The 27,318-nt window shown below is 47.4% G+C and overlaps 2 non-coding genes across 2 annotated transcripts; both read left to right on the top strand.

The window, feature by feature from the left end:
* Positions 1-2,503: 2,503 nt before the first annotated feature.
* On the top strand, positions 2,504-2,666 carry LOC126526221 (U1 spliceosomal RNA). Its single transcript, XR_007598481.1, has one exon. It is a non-coding gene; the product is annotated as a U1 spliceosomal RNA (small nuclear RNA).
* A 3,079-nt stretch (positions 2,667-5,745) lies between these two features.
* LOC126526222 (U1 spliceosomal RNA) lies at positions 5,746-5,908 on the top strand. Its single transcript, XR_007598482.1, has one exon. It is a non-coding gene; the product is annotated as a U1 spliceosomal RNA (small nuclear RNA).
* The last annotated feature ends 21,410 nt before the right edge of the window (positions 5,909-27,318 follow it).

Raw genomic sequence — 27,318 nt, 5'->3', positions numbered from 1 at the left:
ATATAACCAACCTTTATATATAGCTTTCATTGATTACGAGAAAGCGTTTGATTCAGTCGAAACCTCAGTAGTCATGGAGGCATTGCGGAATCAGGGTGTAGACGAGCCGTATGTAAAAATACTGAAAGATATCTATAGCGGCTCCACAGCCACCGTAGTCCTCCATAATGAAAGTAACAAAATCCCAATAAAGAAAGGGGTCAGGCAGGGAGATACGATCTCTCCGATGCTATTTACAGCGTGTTTACAGGAGGTATTCAGAGACCTGGATTGGGAAGAATTGGGGATAAGAGTTAATGGAGAATACCTTAGTAACTTGCGATTCGCTGATGATATTGCCTTGCTTAGTAACTCAGGGGACCAACTGCAATGCATGCTCACTGACCTGGAGAGGCAAAGCCGAAGGGTGGGTCTAAAAATTAATCTGCAGAAAACTAAAGTAATGTTTAACAGTCTCGGAAGGGAACAGCAGTTTACGATAGGTAGCGAGGCACTGGAAGTGGTAAGGGAATACATCTACTTAGGGCAGGTACTGACCGCAGATCCGGATCATGAGACTGAAATAATCAGAAGAATAAGAATTAGCTGGGGTGCGTTTGGTAGGCATACTCAAATCATGAACAACAGGTTGCCATTATCCTTCAAGAGAAAAGTGTATAACAGCTGTGTCATACCAGTACTCACCTACGCGGCAGAAACTTGGATGCTTACGAAAAGGGTTCTACTTAAATTGAGACGACGCAACGCGCTATGGAAAGAAGAATTATGGGTGTAAGATTAAGGGGGGATAAGAAGAGAGCAGGTTTGGTGAGGGAACAAACGCAAGTTACTGACATCTTAGTTGAAATCAAGAAAAAGAAATGGGCATGGGCAGAAGACGTAATGAGGAGGAAAGATAACCGATGGTAATTAAGGGTTACGGAGTGGATTCCAAGAGAAGGGAAGCGTAGCAGGGGGCGGCGGAAAGTTAGGTGGGTGGATGAGCTTAAGAAGCTTGCAGGGACAACACGGCCACCATTAGCACATGACTGGGGTAGTTGGAGAAGTATGGGAGAGGCCTTTGCCCTGCAGTGGGCGTAGCCAGGCTGATGATGATGATAATGATGAGGATGAATGAATAATATAATTACGTTTATTTACCTAAGCTGAAGTCTCACTTTAGTGCACTTCTAAACCGCTACAAATCTGTGTAGGTTTATTCATGCTATGGGGGGAGGGGGGGGAGGGGGTAGCCAGGGCGCTGTAGGGCAAAAAAGTACGCATAAACTATTGGAGTTGTCAAAGTGTGCATAAGCCTACTGCCAAATTTCAACTCGGCCCACCACCAAATTTCAACTTGGCCCTCTGCCAAATTTAAGTTGTCCCAGCTCCAAATTTATGTTGGCCTACACCCAAATTTCAAGTTGACCCACCCCTACTATAGGCTTCCCCATGCATTTTCTGTGGACCCTATGTATCCCTACGGTTATTCTCTCTAATCATTTCTTTTTCAATCGTTCCTCATCGCTTGTAAACTACCAATCATCTACATTTACATTAATATAATGATTAAATGTTGTAGCTTCGCCCATTGCGCATTTTTGTGCAGATACAAGGGATTACAATTTTCGCGTGGCGGACAGATCTTGCTGCGGTACTCACCAAAGAATGCTTACGCATTAAAATACGCTGGTAATGCGTATTAACTAGCGGGCATGTGTTGGTCCTTCCGCGTTTCCAATGTGCTAGCGTACTGAATGCGGTTTGCTAGCAGCAGACGCTGCCTTGCAGGCCCCGCCTGTTGCGCCTCCAACTGGCGTGGTAGACAGTCCACAGTCGCTTGCCTGTCAGCCGTGTGTGCTTATTCTGGCCGCAAATAGATGTCGCTACAAGCGGACGTGCTTCCCCTTGCGGCTTGTTGCTGGCGCTCTAAGCAGCCTCCGTAGAGCACAGGCCACGCGCTCGCGTGTTCCCTTTCATAAAGTGCCACCTTGTACATCGCCACACTCACATAAAAAAAAAATTTAAGAAAAAGGATCGGTCGTTTCTGAACCCCTCCACGACGCAACGAAGCACACTTGACCCTAAAGAGACTATCAGATATTTCGCATATTCTATCTTAGTGAATTAACTTATTAACCGGAATCTAAGTACGCCACAGCGCCACATGACGGCAAACCCTATCTCCTTTCTTTCATTCAGCTGTGGTTAGCCACTTTTATAATTCTTGGTTCAAGGTACGTGAAACACCCTGTTTATTGTCATTATTGCAGTCGCACGCGCTGGCATAAAGACAACAGGTCATCTGACGCTTTTTCACAATATTGATAATATGGCAATTGCAACTTGAAATTGATCCCAGCTAGGTTTATAGTTGTATGGGTGGAAAGCTTTTGCGTTACAGCGAGCTGTTTTGCAAGCTTTCTTTGCTGAGTAGAGTTTTCTTCATGTAGAGTACGCTTCAGTACCTGCTCTATATGGTGCACCGTTTGGAATGGCCAGGTATGCCGACGCGTTGCTCTGCATACTTACCTGGTGCCGGGTTTCCGATGATCATTCAGGTCGGAACCCTGTGCCGAGGCTTTACCATTGCACTGCGGTTGGCTGAAGCACGCCACTACCCCAAACCGGGGCAGATGGGGCATGTAATTTTTGGTAGTGGGGCTCGGCGTACGTGCCAGCCCTATCCACACAAATATAAAGTGAGATCCGTGTAAGTGTTATGACTGCGACCGCGCTTCACTGCTCGGGAGTGGGTTTAGCTTGTTCGTCCATTCGGTTATTCTGGCATGGACGTTATTTCAGTATCATCGGCTTCTCGGATAATGCGTAGTAAATAAAGATTTTTTCCAGTAGCTTATAAAGGCGAAATCCTTTCTAGGCTCATGGTGAAGTTTGTGTCAGCAGACGTATCCGCCGAAGCGTCATCATGCCAGACGAAGACATATTAAAGAATGAAAAATGATTGATAGCGACAGTTGGAGGGGAGGTTAATGATAACGTTACAATAAAGATTTGTAGAGGTTAATAATGACGAGTAATATCTAATAGTGATCAGTTATGACTTGTAAAAAGTACTAATGACTCCGAAACGACCAATATGTCTAACAACGATTTGTAATGACCACAATTGATTAGAAATGACTAAGAATGCTTACTAGTGAGCAGTAAGGACTAACAAAGACTGAAAGGTCTTGTAATGACTAGTAATCACTAAGAAGTGACCAATATGTCTAACGACAACTTGTAACTACTACAATTGATCAAAAATGACTAAAATGCTTAGTAGTGACCAGTAATGACTAATAATGTTTCAGATGACTTTTAATGACTACTGATGATCATGACATGACCAACATGTTTAACGACGGCTTGTAATGACCACAATTGATTACAAATGACTAAAAATGTTTATTAGTGAGCAGTAATGAGTAAAAGAAAGAAGAAGAAAGAAGAGAAAGAGGCGAATGATAAGAGGAGGAAGAGTAGGCTTTCGCCGTTCACCTCTTAGAGATATCTTAAGAGACCCTGCAAATTTTTTTTGCATTTATGCAACGAAACATTCAATGGCCCAATTACACACACCTTGGATCACTGTCGAGGATGACACAATGTACAGCAAGTATTGAACGACCAATTGCCTAATTGTCTTATTGGCCGAAGTTAATGTGATCGTAATTCATCTAAATTAGGGTTAAGTAATGTAATAGGAATTAATCATATTTACCAGTATTAATGTTCATTTGACTTAAGTAAAGCAATAGTAAGGAATATTAATTATCATTAGGTCTACCTAACTACCCTTAGTAAATCATGGTTGCCGTTAATCAATAATTGTTAACCAAGATTGGGCTTAATGAATCCTAAGTTCTCTAAGTATTCTCGATCCGGCTTAATAATCTGCCCTAATTACTCCTCGTAAGGCAAAATATTTTAAACTAAATTGGTTTTAACTATCCTCACTTTACTTATTTGCAAACTGTTCACCTGTCTCTGCTCGGACTTACAATCCCGGAATTTCTCACGGAATCCTTCTGCAGTTAGCCTGAATCTCTGCAGCAGTGCTTTCTCGACTGTGTCGTAGCTCATTGACTCAGATGCTGGTATTCTTCCTAACACGTTCATGGCTACTCCAACTAAGCACACACTATGCGCTGTCGCCCACTGAGATGGCTCCCAGCCTTGTCCTAAAGCAATTCTTTCAAAACGATGCAGATAAGCATCAAGGTCATCTCTCTTATCGTCAAATGGAGTCATTAACTTTCGTGGACAAACTGTCTTTGTTCTTTGCAGCTCCATTGCCGAAGAAACAGACGGTATCTCCGCGTCATATCTTCCGATAGACACATGCGCCAAACGCAACTTTAACAACAACATTTGTTTTTCGGCCCTGCGTGCTTCTCGAGCTTCTTTTTGCGCTCGATCAAAAAGGCTAAGCGATTCTTCGTGGCTTAGTCTCAGAGAACTGGCTACCCCCAACAGCCCCTCATAATTCTGGTTCCTGCGAAGTGTGAGACCGAATATTCAGGAAATGAATCCGGGCAGGCTTGCCAATATTTTGTCGGTGTCTCACAGTGGTAAACATGAGGCAAGGAACGTTTGAGTTAGGAAAAGCCTTTATGGGGCGTGAGCATAAGAACAATACATATATAAAGAAAGCGCGTGTTCCAAACCCAATAGCAAAGAACTATCCACAAAGCTAGTTAATTGAGAACCTTGTCTAAAGACCTTACACACAACGTGTTATGAAGTTAAAAATGTTTACGTCGAGTCCATCGATGTATCCGTGTCGCCTAGTTGTCGCTGCTGCTGCTGCTGCTGCTGATGATGATGATGATGATGGTGATGTCCTTGATGAGACTGGCGCTTACCGACTCGCGGGGATTGGCCAAGAGTCGGGCAGACTTTGCTTATGTGTTCAGAAAATGGAGGTAAAAATCTAAAATTTTGTTACATGAATTTAGGCGAGGGAAAATCGAAACGGTTCAGTAGATTGTCATGCTACGTAGAGGAAAAAAAATAATTATCTATAATATATCAATGAGGCAATAGAGGAGGATTGAATAGAGCTTCCGACGAGACGTCATTCTGCTCTTTCTTCTTCTTTCTTTCTTCATTGGCTCATGACACGATGACCTGTTGAAAATGGAGCGGCCATTCCATATTTCGCGGGCTTTCGTTAAATACCGAAAAAAATCACCACGTGGCATGTAATTTGCCAAAAAAAAAATGGATTGGTCGTTTTTGAATCCCCTCTACAATTAACGAAACTCACTTGGCACTAAAGCGAATATTTAACATTTAGCATTCTTGATCTTATTTAACTAATTAAGCCCTATATAAGTACGCCACCGCGTCACTTGACGGCAAACCATATGGCATTGTTTTCATTCGGCTGTGGTGTATAACTTTATTTTTAATCCTTGGTTCAATTTATGTGAAACACCGTTTATTGTCACTATTGTTGTCGCACACGTTGGAATGAGCACAAGAGATCATCGCGGCAGCTTTGTGCAATCGCCGCTCGACATGGACGATCATTACCCAATGCTTTCTCACAATTTTGATAATATGGCAGTTGCAATTTCAAAATGATGCCAGCTAGGTTTATATTTTTATGGGTTGAAGGCTCTTGTGTTACAACGAGTTCTTTTGCAAGCTTTCGTTACTGGGCAGAGTTTTCTGTTTCATGTAGAGTACGCTTCAGTACCTGCTCTACATGGTGCACCGTTTGGAATGGCCAGGTACGCCGACCCGTTGCTTTGCATACTTACCTGGTGCCGGGTTTCCGATGATCATTCAGGTCGGCGCCCCGTGCCGAGGCCTCACCATTGCACTGCGGTTGGCTGAAGCACGCCACTACCCCAAACCGGGGCAGATGGGGCATGTAATTTTTGGTAGTGGGGCTCGGCGTACGCGCCAGCCCCTATCACACGAATATAAAGTGAGATCAGTAGAAGTGTTATGGCTGCGACCGCGCTTCACTGCTCGGCGGTAGGTTTAGCTTGTTCGTCCATTCTTTCCCTCTGTCATGGACAAGGATTATTTCCAGTCGCTTACTTTGATCTCTGTCGAAGTGTGCTGAGTATTGAACGATCTATTGCGGTTGCCTAGGTGTCTGATCTGGCGAAGTTAGTGTGATCGTAATTCATTTGGATTAGGGTTAAGTGATGTAATATGAATTGATCATTGCCAGTATTGATCTTGATTCGGCTTAAGTAATGTATTTGTAAGGAATATATTAATTATTCTTAGGTCATCCTAACTACCCTCAGTTAATCATGGTTGATAACAATAAATTAATTGTTAATCAGAACGATTGTATTCAGAATGAATCCTAAGTTCCTTAAATATTCTTGATTCGGTTTAATAATTTGGCCCTAATTATTCTTGGTTAGACTAAAGAATTTCAACTAAATTCATTTTAATTAACCTCACTAGACCATTGAGCCCCCAATTAATCATATTTACGCTCAAGTAATTTCATCGTAATTAATCTCTACTAGGCTTTTTTGCCATTCTGAGTCTTAAGGAGTCTTATTTAGGCTTAAATAAATTCATGATCTTGGATTGTAGCGCGAAGTGACACGGACACAGAAAGGAGCAAACAGGACGAGCGCTAACTCTCAATTAAACTTTTATTAAAACCAAGAACATATATATATATATATATATATATATATATATATATATATATATATATATATATATATATATATATATATATATAACGTAAGTGTCTCCTAATCTTTTGATGTGGTATGCCTCGATTATTTCCCGTGTGGTTTGCCATTTGTGTCTAGAAAGAATTTTTGTGCCTTCAAAGAAAGGTTTACAACCACAATTGAAACAATGTGACGCTAGATGTGATGCATTAGGGTTGTTTAGTGAATGCTTGTGTTCCTTTAGTCTAATATTAATGCACCTGCCGCTCTGTCCAATGTTTTTTTTGTGTTGTTTCTTCTTTGACTTCCATACCTTCTGATATGGTTAACTGATGTTTTTTACCTTGTCACGTTCTTTATGCTGCGGTTTTCGCAATTACCGATATATGTATATATATACGTTCTTCGTTTCAATAAGAATTTAGTTGAGAGTTAGCGCTCGTCCTGTCTGCTGCTCTCTGTGTCCGTGTCACATCGCGCTACAATCCAAGATCATGTTACCGTACCAACTCGCCCAACTTTCTATCCTTTTGCATTAACTAAATTCATCGTAAGTAATGTTGTGTCTTTCTCTAACCTTAATTACTCATATTACCCCTTGAGTACTCAATATAATAGCCATGAGCATAAATCTCAGTAGTCATACGTAGTAATAAGGCATTCTGCCGCGAGATCGGGTTATAGGTGTCAGCACCATCGCCGCATTGTGTGAATGGACGGTCGGTGGCGCCCATTGAAGTGTACACGGCGGCGCTTCGTTGTGGAGGATTTGTGTCGATTGTTTGATAACGAAATGCACTGAATTTAGTTAAGGTATAATATCGTCACGATTCACAAGCAGCAGGAACTGATAAAACAGGGCAGGACACTTTAATTGCAGGCAAACTGAAAAACGATCGCGCAGGGACCTCGTCTTCGCTTCTGCGATGCAGGAGATCTTCGTCTTCCACTATGTGCCGCATATGAGATGTGGCATTTGCCTTCCTCCAGAGAGAGCATCGTCCCGATGCTCACCTAGCCGCAGGAAGATGTGTTAGAAGTGGTGTGGCCACTTCATTCCGAACAACAGGGCTTCATGCGCACAATGTGCACGACTTTTGGTGGACACTGCCTCGCCGTGGAGGAAGCAGGGCTGTCAGGCATAACCTCATAGTTCAGGTCGCTAAGGTGCCGTACAACCTTGTACGGACCAACATACAGCCCGAGGAGCTTTTCTGAAAGCCCTCGCCGACGGATGGGTCTCCAAACCCACACTTTCTCGCCTGGCTGGTATGTGATGTGTCGGTGCCGTAGATTGTGGCGTCGAGCGTCGTAGTCCTGTTGTCGGGTGATTCTGACGCGGGCGAATTGTCTCGCTTCTGCAGCCCGTTGAGCGAAAGCTTCAGCGTCCGTGCATGTAAGAACACAGTCACGTGGCAATATCGCATCGAGCATCGTTGTCACTTCACGGCCAAGAAGAACGCTAAATGGTGTCTTTAGCGTTATTTTCTGTTGAGCAGTGTTGTCAGCGAATGTGGTGTACGGTAGAATGTCATCCCAATTTTGATGTTGCACGTCTACGTACATACTCAGCACATCGGCGATAGTCTTGTTCAAGCGTTCTGTTAGGCCGTTCGTTTGCGGGTGATAGGCTGTGGTCTTTCGGTGAGCCATGCCGCTGAGGCTATGCACTGTCTTTAGTAGCGTAGCCGGTAGGGCAGTCGCTCTGTCCGTTATTATCACCGCTGGTGCACCGTGCCTCAGAACAACGTGTTCAACAAAGAATCACGCTGCTTCGACTGCGGTGCCGCTTGGAAGGGCCTTGGTTTCTGCATAGCGTGTTAGGTGATCGGTGGCAACTATTACCCACTTATTGATCAGTATTGAAAGTCGGGAATGGTCTGAGAAGGTCCATTCCGATTTGGGCAAACGGGGTCGTGGGTAGTTGGTCTGGTTGAAGTAGCCCCGAGGGTTTCATATGTGGTGGTTGGAGTCATTGCCAATCGAGGTACGTGCGCACGTAATGTTTCACAAAGCTGGCAATCCTTGGCCAGTAATATTTCTGTTTGACTCGGGCCAGTGTTCGAGTGTAGCCGAGGTGGGCCTATGTCGGGTCATCGTGGCAGGCTTGCAAGGCCTCATGACGGAGGCACGTCGGGACGACAAGTAGGCGGCTGCTTCCGCTTGCAAAGAAGTTCTTTTAAAGAACATCATTACGGAAGCAGAATGATGGCAAGCTTCTTGCATATGTTTTGGGCGCGCTTGTAACCCTTCCTTCTAAATATTCAATAAGCGGAATCAATTTGATGTCTTCCCGCTGCTGAAGAGCAATGGTGGCCGTGTCTAGAACGCCTACAAAAGCCATGTCTTCGACATCTTCTGTGACTTCCTGCTCAGTAGGTGACCTTGAAAGGCAATCGGCGTCGGAGTGATTTCGTCCGGACTTGTACACCACTGTCATATCGAATTCTTGAAGCCGTATGCTCCAACGCGCTAGTCGACCAGACGGATCCTTCAAGTTCGTCAACCAGGATAGTGAGTGATGATCCCTCACAACACTGAAGGAACTGTCATAGAAATATGGATGACACTTCATAACTGCCCATACTACCGCAAGGCATTCCTTTTCTGTGGTTGAGTAATTAGACTCGGCACGTGAGAGCGTCCTGCTTGCGTATGCAATGACTCTCTCGGCTGAGTCTTGCCACTGCACGAGCACAGCGCCTAGACCTACGTTGCTAGCGTCCGCATGAATCCCGGTAGGGGCACCCTCGTCAAAGTGAGCCAGTACAGGAGGTGTTTGAAGGCGCTGTCGGAGATCAGTCAACGTTGCTTGTTCTTCTTCGCCCCATACGAAGGCAACGTCTTCCCTTGTAAGGTGCGTCAACGGTGAAGCTATATGTGAAAAATTGATAATAAATCTTCGGTAATACGAGCAGAGACCTAGGCAACGCCTCACTACCTTCTCGTCCGTTGGCGTTGGAAACTTTGCGACGGCCGTGATATTGTCGGGGTGAGGGCGGACGCCTTGATGACTCACAGCATGACCTAAGAACTGGAGTTGCTAGAAACCGAAGTGACACTTTTCTGCTTTCAGTGTTAAGCCGGCGGACCGTATCGTTTGTAGAATCGCCAGCAGCCGTCTCAGGGGTTCTTCGAACGTTTCCAAAATAACTATGGCATTGTCGAGGTACATTAGGCATTTCGGCCACTTCAGGCCTGACAGAACACTATCCACGAGTCGCTGAAAAGTCGCTGGAGCTGAGCATAAACCGAAAGGCTAGACCTTGAAATCGTAAAGCCCACCAGCTGTTACCAATGCAGTCTTTTCTCTGTCTCTCTCGTCAACCTCAATTTGCCCATAGCCACTTTTGTGGTCCATCGACGAGAAGTAGCGAGCATGCCTCAGCCTGTCGAGAGAATCGTCGATACGGGGTAATGAGTATACATCTTTCTTTGTCACTCGGTTCAGATTACGGTAGTCGACACAAAAACGTAGATTGCCGTCTTTGTTTTTTTTTTCAACATCGCTATTGGCGATGTACACGGTCTTTTTGATGGTTGGATAACGTCGTCGTCAAGCATGTTCTTCACTTGCTCTCGGATTGCTTCGCGTTCTTTTGGGGCTACATGGTACGGGCTTTGCAGGATTGGTCTCGCTGTCTCCTCTGTGATAATCCGGTGTTTCGTCAGTTGCGTCTGACCAGTGGCGTCTGAACAACGAGAAGCAATCGCAAAATCGGTGAAGCAGGTTCACAAGGCCCTGCCTTCCGCTGGTGATAAGCTTGCGCTAACGTCAAGAACAGGTAACGGTACCGAAGCGTCATGCTCTCCTTGTAATGCAAAGTATTTGCCGAATTCCCCCATCTTGTCGCGGTAAGCAACAGCTGCGCCTTTTGCAATGTGTCGTCGTTGCTTACTGAAGTTTGTCACCAGTATTTCTGTTTGCCCTTGTATTACTTTGACGAGACTTCTGGGTGTGGCTACACCTTGAGTGAGCAAAAGCGTAATTATCTGCTCGGCAATACCTTCCTCATCGTACTCTGTGTCGCACCTCACAGAAACATGAAAGTAAGGTAAGATAACGGTGGTACGGTCGCGTCGTCTATGATGCGCAAAGACTTGCGTTGCAGTTCTGCACTTTCGTCCCCAGAAAAGGTTACTATACCATCTGGTATGTTGATGACGGTGCCGTACTTGCGTAAGAAGTCCATGCCTAAGATTACATCTTTGCAGCAGTCAGGTAGAATAACAAAATTTGCGACAAATGACGAATCCCCTATGTTGACCCTTGCAGTGCACTTGCCAGTCGGTGTCAGTAGCTGGCCTCCAGGACATCTAATATTGGGCCCTGACCTTTCGATTTTCACTTTGCGAAGTCTGTCTGCCAGTTTTTCAGTTACGATCGAACTGTCCACGCCAGTGTCCACTAGCGCCGTCACGTCGTGGCCGTCAATTGATACAGCAACATCGGCGCTGACGATCTTGTCTGTCGTCAAATCATCCGGTGCTATCGGCTTCTCGTTCGACGGCAATGGGGCGTTTTCGGCACTTCGACGGTTGGCAACCTTCCCAGCTGAGGTCGCGGCCTTCAGTTTCCCCGGCGTGGGCTGGGAGATCGCCCTCGGGCCACGTCAGTGGAACTGCGTCTTGGAGCTGGAAAACGGTGTCCCGGAGAAGGGGAGCGTGACCGGTAACCGGGAGAATCGGCTTGCCAGCTCGTCGAATACGCGTCGATGTTCGCACGACGAGAAGCAGTGGATGGAAATGCTTGGTACCCTTCGACGCGATAAGAGCAATGACGATAGATGTGGCCCGCTTCCCCACAATGGACGCAGAAGGGCCTGTAGTCAGCTGTGCGCCAAATGTCGGTTCTGCGAAGCGGTGCTCGCGTCGGTTGTTGCCTATCGTACCAAGGTGATGCCGGTGCTGACTGCTGGTGATATTGCGGCGTAGACATCGGAGGTGGTGGTCGATGGACAACATCTGCGAAGCTAGGCTGCCACATCTGGGAATTTGGCTCGGGAGCCGCAAGCGCTTGCTTTATTTCTTGATGCACAGCTTCAGCCATCGATGCAGCTGTGCATTCATTTGGCGTGGCAGTGAGCTTCTTAATTTCATCCTGAACAATTTCGCGTATCCCGGCGCAAAGAGCCCTCGTTTGTGACTGTCACTGCTGCGGCGCTTGCCGGTCCAGTGCTTGTCAGGTGATCATACTGTCGGCTGCGTAGGTGTAACACGCGCTCTATGGCCGTCGATTCTTTAATAAGTTCATCGACGCTCGTCGGCGGGTTCCGCAGAAAACCGGCAAACAGTTGCTCCTTTATGCCACGCGTGAGGCATATCGGGGTCTGCACAACGACAAAGACGAGCCATGACCTCAGCTTTTGAGTCCGTGATTGGCTTTTGAATCTCTGATTCGTCTTTTGAATCCATGATCCGAGAAGACGCTGCGCGTGGTCTCGCCTTTCGGTGCTCCCGAACGTATGGAGGAACTGGCGGCGGAGATCATCCCAGCTTCGCCTGATTCCCTCGCGATTTACGAACCACGTGCGGGCTCCGTCTTCAAGAAAGAAATATATATGGGATAGCTTCTGTCCAGCATGCCACTCATTGTACTTGTCTACGCGCTCGTATTCCTCGAGCCAGTCTTCTGCATCCTCATTGGCGTTGCCGTGGAAGCTCACGGGAGATCGAGGAGTCAAAATAGTCACCTGTGAAGAGCCTGGGTCTGCCATGGCTTGGGCACTCATGGTAACATGCAGACTGCCTGGTAGGGCACCAAATTCTAGGCTTAGGTCTAGTAGGCGACGGCTGGCGCGGTGAACGGAGGTTTAAACACGCGGAAAACGTCCTGGGCTTGATGTGGGGCCTTTGACAGGCGTCCCAAACACTTATCCAGCACCTCCACCAGTGTCATGGTTCAGAAGCAGCAGGAACTGATAAAGGAGGGCAGGACACTTTAAGCAAACTGATAAACGATCGCGCAGGGACCTCGTCTTCTCTTCTGCAATGCGCCAGATCTTCGTCTTTCTCTACGTGCCGCATATTGGATGTGGCAATATGTTGCCCTCCATGTAACTATCTTGCAGGAAACACAGAAAAAAATTCCCAGTGCCCGTGAACGGAGCCCAAAGCGCACTTTCTGTTCCGGTGCAACCTTGGTGCTTTTAAAGCGAAGCTTTCTTTGCCTCCGCTCAATTCTTAAAATGCGCTGCTCAGGTCACGGTAAATCTTCACAAGCAGCACCAATACGGGGCTAAGGATAGGCACATTACCAATACAGAATACCCATTTTGATGAAATTAGATTGGTTCGTGTAGATGTTTCATTTGGACGATCGTCTGAATATAATGATTTGCTGATGAAATTGTGGGCTCGGTATTTCGATACATGTTTGTTTTCTACAGGCCATGCATGCCAATGACCATAAACCTATCAAATGGTACGACAGAGAACGCATGGAATTGGAGAGGTATATTCATCCCTTTTTATTTTTATTTTACGCATACTGAAATCACCATGCGGTGATTTAACAGGGTGATTATATATATGGCTTATTATATACTATTGCATGTACAGAAAATGCACAGGTTAATAAACTATTATACGAATAAATACAAGGTATACTGGTTGGGCGCACACAAGGTTATACCAAAGAAGTAAAACACTTTCACTAGAAACATGATACAAACAAAATAACGACGCTGTAAACATGATAAGAAGGAAGGTAATGTTGGCGCGGAGATGACGTTATATTTTTGCTGGTTCCAGTCCGCTATTGTACGCGGGAAGAATGAATACCTTAACGAGTTACTACGTGTCGCGATGCGCCCGTGTTCGTGAACAAGGGAGGGCTCGAGGCACCCTCCCTTAGAAAGGCGCTCCGCAGCGTGGGGGCGACTAACGATGACTGACCCCCGAGCAGCTGTGCTCATCGGTGTTTATTGGGTGCGGTGGCCAATGTTGCCTACTTAGCCTGGCAGGCCACCGAGCCTGGTGGGCCAACTAAGATTACGCCTGGCCTGGCCTGGCCTGGACCAGGACATTGCTCACATGGTGCAGAGCTGCCAAATCTGCCAGGAACATCAGTGGGTCTCACGTCATGTGGAAATCACCCCCTGGCCGTTCCCACAGAGACCCTGGTCCCGCCTACATGTGGAGTTTTGGGGCCCTTCAAAGCCCATTACTTCGTGGTGGTGGTGTGTGCGTTTTCGAAGTGGGTGGCGGTTCTACCTCTCACCACTCCATCAGAAGGCGCGACCATAGCGCTATGACAGATCTTCGCCGCCCAGGGTTTGCCGGATGTCATCGTGTCCGACAGTGGTCTAGCTTTCGCCAGCACGGGGTACCTGGCCTGGCTGACGAAGAACGGAATCCGCTGGATGATGGTTCCACCGTACCACCCTGCTTTAAACTGTGCAGCCGAGCGGGTGGTGCAAACCATCAAGGACAAATGGAAGAAGAGCCTTACTGGGGATTTCCAGACGCAGATTGCCCGGATATTGTTTCAGTACTGGACCACGCCCCACGATGTCCCTGGCCGTGCCACCTGTGAGCTCCTGCTCGGTCGGATTGTCAAGACATCCTTGAATGTCTTGCATCTGGACGTCCGATCCCCAGTGCTCCTAAAGTAACTGAAGCCGAAGCTGGCGGCCGACCGAGGGTGCCGTCCCGGGCCTTTGCCGCAGTCGGGAGCTCCAGTTTTCGACAGGAACTTCCGCCCTGGCCCTCCCTGGTCCGCCGGACAGGTGGTGTCTCCTGCCAGCGCCTCATCGGTGCTCGTCCGCATGCCGGATGGGGCCACGTGGCACAGACACGCCGACCATGTTAGGCCTCGCCTCGGGACCTGGCCAGCACCCTCGACTGCCACTTCAGAGTTCCAGCCCGCAGGAGGACTAGCGGCCACACCAGTCGCTTAAAGCGGAGCACCGCCCACCTCGGAGGCGGCAAGCGTTGCCAGGGTTGCGGCTCCCGTTGGGCCGGTGTCGAGCCCAGCACCACTCAAAAGGCCGACTACTGCGGACCCTCCGGATGGAGCGCGGTTGGCTCAGGCAGCACCCGCCGTTGCCACACCCGGCGCGTGAACACCGGGGCTCAGGTGGAGTACTCGACGGTGGAGGTCAAGCGAGTAACGGTCCGTTCCTCGCCTGGGTAGCAGGCACCGTCGACCCGGCTGGGACGGAAGCAGAGCCTCGTACTTTGTACTTGGATGTTTTTTTTTGTTGTCGACAAACAAACTGGGGGTAAGGGGGTGTAACAGGATGTGGCACCCCCTCTGGAGTAATCCTCGTTTGCCCATCAGGCTCGATGGCCTGCCAGGCTCGGTAGGCAACATTGCTCACCGCGCCCAATAAACGCCGACGAGCACAGCTGCTTGGCGGTCACTCATCGTTCGTAACCACCATTCTGCGGAGCGTCTGTCTAACGGAGGGTGCCTCGAGCTCTCCCTTGTTCACGAACCCGGGTGGATCGTGACAATACGTGAGGAGAAGGGAGGTGTAGTGAAATTCTGCCATAGCCGACTAGTGTATCCGGACGAGATGGATACAATTTCTGTTATGCCAATCTTGAAATGGCCGTTTATTAGTAGATCTAAGAATTTAAACCACGCACAACAATTTTCTTTTTGTGCCAGAGAAGAAAGATTAGCCCTCTTTAAGAGCTCAGTATCGGAAGTTCCTGTAAATGTGTTATAACAAAGCGGACGGCTCTTCTGTGTAGCTGCTCTAGTTTGGCGGTGTTAGTTTTTGTAAAAGGGTCCCATATCATTGCAGCGTAATCTAGTATGGACAGCACAACGGATATGTAAGCCAAGGGGTGAACAAAAGGGGAGAAAAGCTTGAGTGTTCGCCTGAGGAAGGAGAGTTTAGGTTCGCATTTTCAGTGACAACATTAATGAGTATTCCAATTGAGATCGTTAGAAATTCAAAGCCCTAATTTTCTACAGTTACTAACTTCAGAGAGGAAAGTGTTATTAATACTGTAATCAACCGTTCTTTCAACCTTTATCACCATCTTCGATTCTCGACACCAAGAAGCAATTTTCTGAAGGGCACTGTTCAGCAATACTTGATTCGATTTGGCATTAATTTCGGAGTTCGAAACACAATCTTTGACAAAAAATTTAACATGTACTGCAATACCTCGTATAATATCATTGATACATAGGAGGATCAAAAGTGGCCCTGTCACCGACCAGGGGGGTACTCCAGAATCCACCGTTACTGATGCAGATACGCTCTTACGATTGGAAACAAACTCTTTGCTGTAGGTTAGGCATGGAGCATTCCATTCAGTTAGCTGATTATTTTTGAAAACATTGTGTAATCTATAGAGTAGTTTTTGTGAGGAACTTTGTCAGGTGCTTTTGAAAAATCCATGAACATATCATCAATCTGTGTAGCAGCGTTAATCGTTGTTGCAAAATGGTTGATTATTTCTATCAGTGAGTACACATCGGGAATCTTTTTATAAAACTACGTTGATGTCTGGTTGAAAAAATATGGTTATCAAGAAAATTTAGCATTTGATTATGCATAATGTGTTCGAGTAACTTGCAAGTGGTGGATATTGATGTAATCGGGAAATAATTGTTAATGTTGTTTCTCCTTCCACTTTTATGTATCGGTTTGATTCTGGCCCTCACCCAGTCATTCGATAGTTCACCGTCGCATGATGATTTATTAAATAAAACGTGCAAATACTTAGACACCCGCTCGGCATATTTTCAAAGAAACGAATTTGGGTTGTTGTCCGGCCCCGGTGACTGCTTTAAATTCAGTTTTAACAGCATGTTGAAGATACCTTGTTGTGAGATTATGAGGTCCGGCATACGTGGCAAGGAGACATAAAAGAAGGGCACCATCATCTTTAGGGAAAACTGATTTGAAGTAGTCGATAAATGAGTTGGATAATAATTTAAAATCAGCTACCGGTTCTCCGTTAATTGTGAAGGTCCCAGTACAATGCTTTAGGTGATATAGTTCTCCAAACTTTTCTGGTGATGCTGTAATAAAACTAGGTACGGATTTCCCCTAGTAAAGTGTTTTGTCTATGCCCACTTGATTATTAATTTCAGAGGACAAACCTGAAATTAAATTTTCATAATAGAAAGCGTTGGAGCAAGGTTTTTCTCTTCTTTTTAAGTCTCTTCAGCAGCTACCGTAATTTCACTTTCGCCCTGGTAATGCACGGATTCTTACTTTTGGTTACTTAACAATGTTTAGCACAAAACGCATGCAGCTGTTCAACTTTTAAATGAGTTCGAACGGCTGAAATAAGAAGCTGAATCCAGACACACACACTATCGCTGTCCGATTTTAATATCGCGGAAACGGACGACGGCTCGGCGCGGATTTCGGGCAGCAAACATGAGCCCTGAATTCGAAGTGCGTTGGGCTTCTCGACTTTGTGACGCGACGGGGGGGGGGCGCACAAGTTTCTGCTTAAAACGAAGGGAATAAACATAGGCTCTGCGATTGGTGTAAGAGTTGTCGGACGATCCCACCACTGGCATGCAGTTGTAGTTGTCGGACGATCTCGCCGCTGCCACCATTTGTAATGGGTGGAAGGTCGTAGAGAGGAACTTGAGAGGAACTAGGCGTAGAGGGTTTATTTACAGTATTTACATTTTAAACAAAAGATACATCGACAGACTAGCGGGGCTTCCAAATGGAGCACGCAAGAGAAGCATACAGCACACAGCTTACGAGCACACAGCTCACGAGCACGATCACACCTACCAGCCGACAAACAGTCGCTTATAAATACTCCGTGCTCCCTAGATCCCTAGGTGAGGGAAGCGACAGTTCACCGCCGATTCGCAGCGTCAAACGTCAATGCAGTCGACCCGCCGGTTGTCCATTATCTTGAGTCTTGAAAGGCGCGTTGGTTCCCCGAGCTGACCCCCGCAGCGTGCCCGCCGGTTGTCCATTGTCTTGCGTCCTGTAGTCGCCACGAGTGTCAGCAGACTGTGACGAATCCTGGAGCCCACGTACCGCAAAGCACCCTTTCGGGGGGAAGCTCTTCTTGCTGCAGAGAGACCATGAAGACCCGGCAAATCAACCAACAATGCACGGGGCACCACACGTGGCCAGCCCTGCTGCCCACGCCGATTCCCTGAACGAGGCGCATGGTGGACTAACGCTGCCGTCCTCAACTTCTCCAAAGGAAGTTAATAGGTGGTTAGTGCTGTCGTCCTCCTTGGTTCTCTGAAGGGCACCACCACCGCAGATCGATCGAAGCACCTGCAGCGGGCTGAGATAGTTTTGCAGAGCAGTACCCCTGCAGGCCGATGCTAACGCTGGGGAGTGTGCGCTGGATTAACAGCGCGGTACACACACAGTTGCACATACCCGTCGACCCAAAGTGAAATCCAAGAGCGTCATGGAAGTGTGGCAGGTGCCTAGTTTGCCGTGCCCAGTAGTCCAAGTTGTATGAACAAGGTTCATTGAACGGTGGCACGTAAGTTGTATCACACGCTCAGTAACATAAGTTGGCGGAAATACGGCACATATGCAATGTGAGATTCCCGTGATCCAAGTTGGGCCCACGATAGCCTCCGAATCCGGTTCCCTGATATCACAGAGCAGCGACACGCTGTGAACCACTAGACCATAGACTATCCAGTGATCCAAGTTGGCGGGAAAGCGGTAGAGAAACATACAGGAAAACAGACAGCACGTGGAAAGTACTTGAAGTGCCCTACAAACGCTAATCACAATAAAGTTGTAATCGCATTGAAACAGGAACACGTTGCGTCCAGCCCTCCCACGTTTCCCCTCACTGTACAGGCGCATCTGTCCTGCAAAGCTCATAGATCACTTCTACTACTGCGTTCTCGTTGTCGTAATCTACGGCGCAATTATATATATACATCCCCGGACTATGGTGGGATAACCAGCTTCGTGACTAGATGCGATGAGCGCTTCTTCCTTCGAATATGGGAGGTGGCGGGTTCAAACACCTTGCGGTGTGCATTGTGAACCCACTACCGGTGAAACCGTGATTACGTGCAGCTGTACTTGGCGTCTCTGCGTGGAGAGCGCAATTAGCTGCACGGCGAACTAGCCCTAGAGGTAGTTGATAACAGTGGAGGCTGTTCGACACGGTGTCACTTTGATTCCGGCTGCGGAGTCGAATCTCGGCAGAACAACGTGCGTGGCATTAATATGGGCAGTAGAGACTTGGGGTGGGAAAAGGTGTTAAGGGTTTAGTGCCGCGCAAACGACAAACGTCTCTGTTGAGAAAAAAAGACACGCAACAACAAAATAACTTGGCCCGCTGGTTCTCCCAAGCCCCGCCAGCGACACGCATGCTAACGTTTCAAACGCAGCCTGTTGTGGTGGTTCAGCAAATGAGCATATGTGCCCCTTTGTTTTAATACCTTAACATCCTTAGGGTGTTTCATGTACTTTACAGGTGGTATGCGTGCACGCTTGTTATTTTCTTTGTTTTGTGATACATATGCCAACAACTGTCATAAGGAAACGCGATCGAGTAGTCATGCTGCAGTGCGTGCCTGATACATAACTCGTTGCGACGATCGCAATGCGTTTTGTCGCTAAAGTAATTCGATATAAACGCATTACCATCGACCGTCATCGCAGGATGAGTTGTAACGCATTTTTAAGGGGTGATCATTACGTGGCTCTTGAGGCGGATAATCCGGCGTTGGCGTGACTACGCCATGCTCCAAGAAGGCCACAAATATTTGACCTTTTGGTTGAACTCGAACCTACGGCGTTTGGTGTTAATTAAAGAACAGTTCATCGAAGTGTAGTTAATTTAAGCACTCGCACCCACGATCTTTGGTGGGAGTGGAACCCACGACCTTCGGTGTCCAATAAGGCGAAGTTAATTCAGGTAGAGTTAATTTGGCACTCTAACCCACGGCATTTGGTGGGAGTCGAAGTGGAGTGCAAGAACCCCAGCAGGTCAAAATTACTCCGGAACAGTCCACGGTCCCTCAGAACTCACTATCGAGTATGTGTCTTATGTCTGTGTGTGGGCGTCTGTGTGAGTGTGCGCGTATGTGCGTACGCCTGAACGCCCGTGTGTGTGTGTAAGCGAGCTAGGGAGCATTTCCCCGCTTACGCCTACTCTTGCGGATGAATGGGATATAGAGATTATTAAAAGCCATATTTAAATCTACGACAAAGAACGAATGACATTGCATTTATAGCATTATCTCTTTCTAAAAGCGAAATCAATGCAAAACGAAGGAAACCCAGTTGCCTTCCACTCTGTGAAGAAGTATGGCCAGCGAAGCTGTGTATGTGTGCCCCTTAATGGCGAAGTGCATCTGCGCCGCGGGTCGGTCCGGCATTTTACTATCTTCGGGATTTTTTTCTACGCGTGGGCACGATAGTGGGGAAAGTATCCCTTAAGAGCAAGGTTTAGCTCGAGTGCTCTTATGTAAATACATGCAAAAGAAGAATACAGTTGTCTCTCCTGCCGTTTGCTCAGCGTCAGGAGCTCCCACAGCAGCAGCAACTGCAGCGACCAATCCGGTTGGCTCCCGGGCTTCGACGCGTCATCCAAGGACAGATTTCCGAGGCCATGCCAGTGCCCATTCAGCAGCAACCTGTCGCCGCGCCTCTTAGTTACGCTGAGGTAGTAAAGCGGCAGCAGCTTCAACAGCCCTCACCGTCCCATGGTGGGTCGTATGCTGCAGCCCCGATTCAGCCATCCGTGACATTCAGCAAGATTCAGCTCGACGCGACCTCGACGTCGTCAGTGCTCTTAATCCTTCTGATGTACCAGCTGCCGACCTATTCGATTCGTCGATTGCAGACGGACTGTCACCATTTGAACGCTCTGCTCTTCTCCAGCTGCTCTACCAGTTCCGCGACTCTTTCGATGTTGCCCAACGTGCCCTTGGCCGAACTTCTACCATCGTTCACTACATCAATACCGGCTCCAACTCGCCAGTGCGACAACGCCCTTACCGTGTCTCCACCGCGGAACGTCAAGTTATTACCGACCAGGTTGACGATATGCTTAAACGCGACGTTATTCGCCCTTCACAAAGTCCGTGGGCATCACCTGTGGTTCTCGTTCCGCACGCAAGCATGCCGATGCTGATGCACTGTCGCGGTCACCACTATCCACCGAAACTGCGTCCATATCCATTATAGACCACCCATTGTCAGCTCTTGACGTCGCCACCGTCTCCTCTGCACAGCGCCACGATCCCTGAATTGCTTCGCTTCTTGAAGTTTTATCCGAGGCACCCACTCTTTCAACCACTCGAACACTGCGACGCCAAACTTCGCACTTCAGCATCCGTGATGGCCTCCTGTACCGGCGCAACTACTCGCCAGATGGTAGCAAGTGGCTCCTAGTTATCCCCAGAACGCTGCGCTCTACAATCTGCGCGTCCTTTCACTCCGACCCACAGTGTGCTCACGGCGGTGTCTTCAAGACCTATGAACGCCTACGCAAAAGGTACTACAGGCGCGGAACGTTTCGCTTTGTCTGCAAGTTCATTCGCGGCTGCCACGAGTGTCAGCGACGAAAAAAAACCACCGCATCCTGTCGCAGGTTCATTACAGCCCCTTCCATGCCCGGACCGCCCATTCGACTACGTTGGAATTGACCTTTATGGACCGTTACCTTTGACGACGGCGGGAAACCGATGTGCTATCATTGCTGTCGACCACCTTACACGATACACCGAAACCGCTGCTCTTCCCACGGTGACAGCACAGGACGTCGCCTCTTTCATCCTCAAGCGTTTTGTGCTCCACGGTCCTCCTCGCGAACTCCTCAGGGACCGTGGCCGCGTATTTCTCTCCGATGTAATTCAAGCACTTCTCCACTAGTGCAACATTGTACATCGGACGTGTACTGCCTACCACCCTCAGACGAACGGTCTCACTGAGCGGTTTAATCCGACACTGGGCGACATGCTTGCGACACATGTCGCATCAGATCAATCAAACTGGGACCTGGTTCTTCCATTTGCGACATACGCGTATAACACCGCTACGCAAGTCACAACCGGGTTTTCCCCCTTCTTCCTTCTGTACGGTCGCCAGCCGACGGATACTATCGACACGTTGCTGCCATACGCACCAGATGCCTCAGAGTGCACGCCCGTGTCGGAAGCCGCCCGTTACGCTGAAGATTGCCGACAACTAGCCAAACGCTTTACTACAGCCGACCAACAACGCCAGAAAAACGCCCGCGATGATGACCACTCTCCTGCCGCAACATTCGCTCCTGGAGCACTTGTGTGGCTGCTTGTACCACTTTGCGCCCCTGGCTTTTTGTCCAAACTACTCCCAAATTATCATGGTCCCTGCCGCGTCATCGAGCGTACTTCGCCCGTAAACTACGTCATTGAACCTCTTGCGCTCCACGGCGACCGTCGTCGACGTGGACGTGATGTTCACGTAGACCGCCTCAAGCCGTACTTCGACCCTCTTGTCCCCACCTGTTAGATCGCCAGGATGGCTCCACCTTTCTCGACGGGGGCAATTGTAATGAAGAAAGGAAGATACCGATCATCACCAAGAGCGGAGGGCACGAGATCGGCGCTCGAACACCACCATCTTGTGCTCCTGACGTACTGTTCCGAGCTACTCGTCCAATAAACCTCCTTACAGTGTGAATATGGTCTATTGTTGAGTAGCCTTTACGAAATCCTGTCTGGTCCTTTGGGTGACAAAAGTCTAAGGTATTCCCGATTCTATTTGCGATTGCCTTAGTAAATATTTTGTAGGCAACGGACAGTAAGCTGATCGGTCTATAATTTTTCAAGTCTTTGGCATCCCTTTCTTATGGATTAAAATTATTTTGGCGTTCTTCCAAGATTCCGGTACGCTCGAGGTCATGAGGCATTGCGTTTACAGGGTGGCCAGTTTTTCTAGAACAATATGCCCGCCAAGCTTCAACAAGTGTGCTGTCACCTGATCCTCCCCAGCTGCCTTCCCCCTTTGCATAGTTCCCAACCCAGTCAAAAATTCCGACTGAGCGATCTTGTTGGACCCACAGAGTTCTTGACGGTCTTTCAGGATATCTTGTTGGTGCCCTTCCAACACCGATAAGATTCCTAAAGGTCGCACAGGACAGCCTGTGGGCACGCTTCCCACACCAATAGGATCCTTGAAGGTCCCTAAAACCTGCTATTGGCGAGCCTCCAACAGCAGTATGCTTGTTGGGTTTCCCTCAAGGCTTTCTATGGGCGCGCTTCCCACACCAATAAGATTCCCGAAGGTCCCTCAAGCTTACAGGCGACCCTCAAACATAAATACGATTTTTGAAGATTTCGTTTCAAGACCCCTTCCAACAGCAATACGATTGCGGAATCATATAGTATGTGCTTCGTATATGCTGAGAACTCTTGGGCTTCATAAATACGTTTGACAAACAAACTAGTATGCAGACCACTTAGTGTAGTCGTAATAGGCTGATGTAGTGACTGACGAACGCCAGTCCTCGCAGTGTGCAAGCTTCAGCGAACTTCCATGCAATGCTGACGAAACTGCCGATCGACTACCGTACCGGCTAGATATCAGCCGTTCATCGACAGCGCTATTTCCACAACGCCTCCGTATATATTTAGACGTTCTCATGCTTCGAAAGAATTGAGCCATTCTTCGAGAGTTGAAATCCACAAACTTCGATCAGCCCTTGTTACGTTTAGTGAAAGATGTATATGCAGCGCAGTCAACCAGTTCTTATGTGCACGTCATCGGCAGATTTGAACTGACAAGTGCTTTTATTACGATTCATTGTCAACTATAGCGATTTGAAATAGACCACCTTTCCATTCGCACAGTGCAAACGGGAAGCGGCGACATGGCGCGGTGCCCATGCCGCAGTTACGCGACAGACGCGAAAGCTGCCGGCGCGTCTGTCGCACTATATCCCCGCGGCGCTTCGCTGAATGAAATGTGGCTGTGTAGACAGCTGTATTTGTATGCACTGTTATGCTGACACACATAGCTTTTCAGATGCAGTGGTTGCCCTTTATTTTACGCCAAATGATCAAGCTACGGCGATTTGACACAGCAGCCTGGTTCGGCCAAAATGAGTGCTTCGTGAAAACCATTTTGATCTGAATGTGAAAATTCGACTCAATCGAGCATGCACTTCTGCAATACAGGGCTACTAGAGATGTCATTGTTTTGATATTTCTCTCACGTTATCGCGCAAGAAACTGATGTGAACGACCTTGTTTAATTCGCGCATTTACTTGCACTCTCCAATTACGTAACGCTGCTGTAACGCTACTGAGATGTGTTGACATCTCAGCGGGCGCCAAATGCGCGAGGTGGCTCGGACATTCCCTTGGCGCACTGCTCGAAAGACTACCGCAATAATCGTACCTTTGCGGTATTGTGCGAGCGCAGTACACTCTTTAGGCTCATAATCATGTAGCCTATTCCAACTAAACAGTTTTATTGATGTTATTCAGTGCTCATGCAGTCTTTGGCTTGCCTTGAGTTTTCGTGTTGCTTTTTTTGTGATCTTTAGCAACCATGACACCAATTTATGTGTACTGCATCACCAAGGCCTTTCCAGGCCATCTCCATAACAATCATCTTGAACCAGCCTAAGCAAGATTTTTCAGTTTGCAAATATTTATACATCATGCACCTTACACATAGCAAACATTGTCAGAAAGACTGGCCATTGTCTTCATGATCGATTAAAAGAATTATACAATCAAGTGTGTGCATGGAGGCAGATTGTCAGCACATTGCAGCACGTGTTTGCCTCCATTAGTAAAAGAATGCACTATTGAGAGCAAACAGAGGGTTCTCCTAATATGAGGATTCATAATGCCAAAAAGATATCACATTCACGAGATGTCGGTGTCAGCAGTGTCATTTGCTTTATTAGAATATGATTTCTTACCATCAGCGTGATAGTTTGCTACCAAATAAATTTATATTACTGCAGCGCCTCATCACTTCTGCCTGTTCACCTGAGTGTTTTCCATGCTGTACAGTGGCTTATGCCTTATCACTGGGCATGCCAAAACGTGCCTCGTGGTAGACAGACTAGCCAGCAGTGTTACTAACAAGTTAAGATCTTTGTAGCATACAGCTGCTTTGCATACTGCACTATAAAAAAAATTCAACATTAGAGCACCACACTCTTCTTAGCTTTGTTTTCATGGCAGCTATTAACAAACATCCAACCAACAGACCATGGAACCATGGACTACGGCTAAGGTTTAACAACTGTCTATAAAGTAATTGTACAGATTTTACCGAGCAACAGAGAAATCAAGAAAATAATCATTTAAACTTTACCGCTCAAATTGTTTGCATTGCTCTTCAGAGTGCTTCTCTACTGCTAAGTTCGCGCACTCTTCAAGCTGATCAGCTAGCAGCTAACTGAAGAATTGCCATTTCAACTATCTTCTAGGTGTAGATTTCAATCGCTATGCAATGCCTGAAAACCAAACCAAATGTTCAAAACCAGGGCAGCAGTGTCGAAGAGTCGGCAGTGTCGAAGAGTTCATTATGAAAAACCAGTTTTAATTGAGTTTTCAGCTTTATCCACACAGGAAGAAAAATTATGAAGATCCCACAAACTGCGGGAATCGATGTAAGCGAAACATTCTAAACAGTTCGCTTTGATCGAAGATAATTAGCGGTGATGCTGACAGTGAATCTTCAATTCCTTCAACGGTTAGTACATGAGAGTGGCGAGCTGACGTTAGACGTTGCGTTGCCTGCACCGCTGCTGTTTGTCTGTGTAGTAGACAAAACAAACAGGGGAAGGTGTTTACTTGAGATGGTGTTTTGTGCCATACTTCATAACCTCTGAGAGGGTTGAACATATTCATTGCCTCACATAGCACATCACATCTTGGCAGAAGTACTAAACTTTAATTGAAGTGTGGGGCTGTACATGCCAAAACCGCAAACAAATTATGAGGCACACCGTAGTGTCGTACTCTCGATTCATTTTGACAGGTGTTCTTTAAAATGTCCTTAAATCTGAGTGCATGAGCAGTTTTTATTTTGCCCTCATCGAAATGCGCCTACTGCAGTCGGGATCAAACCCATAACCTCAAGCAATGCCATAGCTATAAAGCTACCGCGGCGGGGGCTGAAGTGTTGACGTGTGACAACTTCCGTAGTGTCGCCTTGACCCTATGGTGTGCTTCAATGTGGCTCTGCTTCTGCACACCCCGTGTAAGTTGCCCATTTGACAAATTTGCATGGTGTTTATTTTTCAGAAATACCAGGAACGTACCGAACTGTGCCTTAAACTTAAATTTATTCTGTTTGCCTGCAACTACTGTCTACAGTAGTAGCATTTCCTTGCCTACTCACGTCACCTTTTTCCTATCGCCCGTCTCCTTAACTGCGAGTGAAGAGTGGCAAATAACGACCAATTACAGCAAAGATTTTTAATGAGAAAGAAGTTGAACCTGTTTTAAACATGGGCATTAAGTTGGAGACAGTTAAAGCATATACACTGCTAAAAAGTGGGCACGTCCAGTGCTACTGGGGCTTTGCGGAGAGACGTGAACTAGGAGTCAGATTCTTGATTAATAAGAATATAGCTGGCAGCATACAGGAATTCTATAGCATTAACGAGAGGGTGGCAGATCTTGTTGTGAAACTTTATAAGAGGTACAAATTGAAGGTCGTACAGGTCGATGCCCCTTCATCCAATCATGAGGACCAGGATGCCGAAAGCTTCTATGAAGACGTGGAATCGGCGATGTGTAAAGTGAAAACAAAATACACTATACTGATGGGCGACTTCAATGCCAAGGTAGGCAAGAAGCAGGCTGGAGACAAGTCAGTGGGGGAATATGGCATAGGCACTAGGAATAACAGGGGAGAGTTATTAGTAGACTTTGCAGAGCAGAATAATATGCTGATAATACCTTCTTCTGCAAGCGGGATAGCCGAAAGTGGACGTGGAGGAGCCCGAATGACGAGACTAGAAATGAAATAGACTTTATAATCTGCGCTAACCCTGGCATCATACAAGATGTGGACGGGATCGGTAAGGTGCGCTGCAGTGACCATAAGATGGTAAGAACTCTGTTGCGATGGTTGACGGGTGGAGGCAACGCCCCCTCCCGTAGTGAACGAGACAGTCGTTCCAGCCGAAGAACACTGGGTTTATTCACGCTCGGAAATATAAAGGAAAGATAAGGGGAGAGGGAAGGTGTGACAGAAAGAGTGCGCACATGCGCACTGAAAGAAATAGCTTGCTTGTCATGTTCATGGGTTACCGCATTTCTTCACCCTTAGTAACCAAAACGCACGACAGGTTTCTTTGATCGTGTGGAGCGACGTAGCTCCTGAGGTTGCGCTTCTGGTATTCTGTCAGGTATTTCAGAGGTCCTTGTTTCCTTTAATACCGGGGAACCCGTTGTAGGAAGCCTGGACTGGTCGACGCCTGCTGGGGTCTCATCTGTGGTCCGCTTACGAACTTGATCCAAGTGGCGGCGGACAAACCCGTCCGCAGTCTTAACATCCAGGAGGCGAGCGCCGGAAGTAGCTTCCACAGTGCCTGGGGCCCACTTATCGCCGACGCCGTAATTTCGCACGTACACATAGTCTCCCGGTGCAAAGTTCCAGCTTGAGTCATTCACAGCTTTAGCAGGGTAGGCTCTGGGAGGAAAAGACATGTCCAGTCTTGTGCGCAACCGGTAACCTAATAGCATCTCTGAAGGAGAAGGGCCTCCTTGGTGTGGTGCGTTTCG

The sequence above is a fragment of the Dermacentor andersoni genome, chromosome 8, assembly GCF_023375885.2.
Source record: "Dermacentor andersoni chromosome 8, qqDerAnde1_hic_scaffold, whole genome shotgun sequence".
Classification (NCBI taxonomy): Eukaryota; Metazoa; Arthropoda; class Arachnida; order Ixodida; family Ixodidae; genus Dermacentor; species Dermacentor andersoni.
Note: the sequence above shows the minus strand (reverse complement) of the source record. Positions and strands in the feature narration are given on the sequence as shown.